This window comes from Lemur catta, chromosome 6 (assembly GCF_020740605.2).
Source record: "Lemur catta isolate mLemCat1 chromosome 6, mLemCat1.pri, whole genome shotgun sequence".
Lineage (NCBI taxonomy): Eukaryota > Metazoa > Chordata > Mammalia > Primates > Lemuridae > Lemur > Lemur catta.
The window spans coordinates 91,910,216-91,914,137 of NC_059133.1; the positions used below are offsets into that span (position 1 = coordinate 91,910,216).

General features: G+C 44.0%; 1 pseudogene; it reads right to left on the reverse strand.

Annotated features, from left to right (window-relative positions):
• Positions 1 to 359: 359 nt before the first annotated feature.
• On the reverse strand, positions 360 to 842 carry LOC123640056 (annotated as a pseudogene).
• Positions 843 to 3,922: the final 3,080 nt, after the last annotated feature.

The window sequence follows — 3,922 nt, forward strand, 5'->3', positions numbered from 1 at the left end:
ATACTTGTTGCCACTTCTATTACCCAAGAAAAAAAACTCTTTTAACATTTTGGCTTATATTCTTCTAAGTTGCTCATATACATATTTGACATACACTAGGTAGGTTGTGAGTGAATGAGTATTTATTTAACTCATAGGTTTTTATAAAAAAATGAGTAATTCCACAAACAGCATTTTTTAAATCAGTACAACAGAAATGGAACAGAAAACAGAAATGGAACATTTATTGATACTTCCAACACTAAGCAGGTAGGGTGAGAGAGTCACCAGAAACCCGGCAAGTTCCACCCCGGCCCCATTTCTCCAAAGTGGCCTGGTCAACAGGAACCTTGGGGAGAACGCCCGGACAGGAGGACCTGTCAGCGACGTCTGGGGTCTGCACTCCTGCTGCGTCTTCGGCCACCTCTCCTCTTGCGCTTGGGTGGCCCCGAGCAAAACACCAGTCAGCACCGATTGGCTGTCCCATCAAATCGCGGCCACCGGGTCCCTGCATGGCAGCCTGGGCCTCCCGGCATGTTCCGCACTCCAGGATCCGGTTCTCCTGTCCGGGTTGAGGTGGACGTTTTTGATTTCCCCGTATCCTGCGACTTTGTCGTGGGCGCCGGTGACAAAGAGAATCCAGCCTCCACCGGAGCGCTGCGGTCCGGGCTCGTGGCCGTCCTGCTCCGCGCTGTCGCTGTCGTAACGCTCCCGCCCCGCGCGCGCGACCCCTCCTGGGAGCCAAAGCCTCGACCCTTCCGATCTTTCGCTTTTCCTTTCAGCTTGTGAATCCTCTCGTCCCCGTCCTCATCCGTGGCGAAATCCTCAGCCCCGGCCTCGTGGGGATCCAGCACATCCGCCATCGTGCCTTCTGCCTTCCGGCTCTCTGTCGTCTGTGGAGTTTGGAGACTTCAAGTTTCACTTAAATAACCCCTTAGAGGCGGGCGTGGTGGCTCACGCCGGTAATCCTATCGCTCTGGGAGGCCCGGGGTGGGAGGATCGCTTGAAGCCAGGGGTTCAAGACCAGCCTGAGCAACAGCACGGCCCCATCTCCACAAACCAACAGGAAAATTACCCAGGCATGGTGGCGCGCACCTGCAGTCCCAGCCACTTGGGAGGCTGAGACAGGAGGATCCCTGGAGCCCCGGAGTTTGAAGTTGCAGTGAGCCATGATGACGCCACTGCACTCTAGCCTGGGTGACAGAGCAAGACCCTGTCTCAGAAAATCAATCAATCAATCAATCAATCAATTCATCAGCATAGGTTTTGAGCCATTAAAATAATTGCATTATGGAGGCAAATAACAAACGAGCTGCTTTTCTGAAAGCAAACACTGTCTAAGGATTTCACATCAATGTTACCACCCCAGAATCCAAATTCTAAATCTTTTGGCTCTATTTCCATTGTCCAATAAACTAAACGGTGTGAAAAAGACACACCGTTCTTGATTCTCCACAACTTCTTCCCACAGGGGGCTCTACTCCCAGCGCTACTTTTTGTTTGTTTGCTCAAGGTAAGAGAGGATGACCTTGATCTCCAGTGTTGACTTACTTGGTGCACCAGGGGCAAAGCTACCAAATGGTTTCACATCTGCTTGTTTCTTTTTTTGTAAACAGGCCTAGATCCTTTATTAGAGCCAGATTGATACCTAGCAAGAAGTGTGTGCTGATGGTATCATCATGGTCAACCCTTATCAGTGATTTAATCCAGAGAGGGAAGGTGTGCTCACCTGAGGTGCTTTAAACACTAATGCTTGGGCCAAGCCTTCTCTCCCTCCTTGCCTCCCTCAATGTCCTGATTAAATTGTTCTCAGGTGTGTCCTGGGCTCGGCAGTGGATTCTAATGTGCAGCAATGGTTGAGAACCACTGGTATCAGCATAGTCTGTTATCAGTGTGCGTGTTGAGAGAGTGTCTGATACAGTACCTAGAAAGGTACTGAATGATTGGTACAATGGCTGCCTCTCCACTCGGTACACGGTTTTTTTTTTTGTTTGTTTGTTTTGAGACAGTCTTGCTCTGTTGCCCGGGCTAGAGTGAGTGCCGTGGCGTCAGCCTAGTTCACAGCAACCTCAAACTCCTGGGCTTAAGCAATCCTCCTGCCTCAGCCTCCCAAGTTCTGGGACTACAGGCATGTGCCACCATTCCCAGCTAATTTTTTTTCTATATATATTTTTAGCTGTCCAGATCATTTCTTTCTATTTTTAGTAGAGATGGGGTCTCGCTTAAATACCTATTAAACATCTAAGCAGAAAGGTAAATTTGAAATTCGATTTAGGTCTGGAGATATTAATAAAAATCGTGACATAATCTCCGCCTGAGTTGTGTTAAGAACCTTGAGATTGGAATACCTGGATTAGGGTGTAGGTAAAGGAGATAAAGGTGTAGGGATTTAGCCGGGAGTGATTCAAAAAGCCCAAGATCAGGGAGGGGTAGTGGGAAAGGGAAGGAACAATCCAAGAAATCTTCAAAAGAGCAGCCATTGAGTTAGAGGGAAACCCAGGAAGGGATGGTATCCTAGAAGTCAAAAGAAGAAAGTTTGTCAAGGTGGAGAGAGTTTTTGCTACTTCAAAAGCCCCTGATAAATCACGTAAGTAAGATTGGGAATTGGCCATTAGATTTTTGCCTTGTTAAGAACATTAATTTGTAACTGACCAGAGAGGTGTCTGTAGGGGTTGGATGGGGAAGCCTGATTGGAATAAATTCAAGAGAGAATGAAGGGAGAATAATCACTAATATACAAACAGCAAATTCAGAGAACTCTTTAGGAGAGTTTTGCTGTAAAAGAAAATGGAAAGTAGGATGGTTGCGATAGAGGGATGTGAGATTCAAGAGGTTTTTTGTTTGTTTGTTTGTTTTCCCCTAACAAAACTTGTACCAGTTAGGAGACTCTAGCAATTCTACAGATACCTCAGTCTCTCCCAACCATTAATTTGCTTTCTGTGTGTGTGGATTTGCCTATACTGGAAATTTCATATGAATGGAATCATACAATATACGACCTTTTTGTGTCTGGCTTCTTTCATTTAGCATGTTTTCAGTATTCATCCATGTTGAGCATGAATCGGTTTTTTTTTCTTTTTGGTGACTAAATAATATTCTATTGTGTGGATATACCGTGCTTTGTTTATCCATTTACCAGTTGATGAACGTTTGGGTTGTTTGCATTTTTTGGCTATTATGAGTAGTCCTGCTATGAACAAGTGTTTATGTGGACATAAATTTTTAGTTTTCTTGGGTATAATATCAAAGAGACTAATTACTGCATCATGGTAACTCTTTATAGAAAAACAGATTTTTCTTTGTTGAGATGATCACATGGTTTTTGTGCTTTATTCTATTCATATGATGTATTCCGTGATTTTTCATATTTTGAATCAGTCACACATTTCTGGAATAAAGCTCACTTGGTTATGGTATATAATCCTTTTTAATATGTTGCTGGATTTTGGATTGCTAGTGTTTTGTTAAAGTTTTTTTCTCCATATGGTTTTGGTAATTGTGATGGTGAGTTTTTTGTGGCAACTTGGCTAGACTACTGACCCCAGTATTCAATCAAACAGTAGGTGCTCCTGGCATTTTTTAGATGGAATTAAACTTTGTATCAGTTGACTTTAAGTAGAAGGGATTATTCTAGATAATCTGAGTAAAGCTGATTCAATCAGTTAAGGCTATTGGCAGTAGAACTGAGACTTCCCTGAAGAGAGCAGAGAGTTCCAGCCTGCCTTTCCTGACAGCTGCCCCGAGGATTTCCTACTTGTGGAGGCAGTTCCACAACTGTGTGAGCCAATTCCCCATGTTAGATTTCTTAATATGTGACTGAAACACAGGGTAATAATACTAACCTCATAGAATGAGTTGGGAAGTGTTCCTTGTAAGATTTTTCAATCGATGAAATTCATTCTACTCTGTATGTTATTGGAAATTGGTCTTCTATCTCAAATAT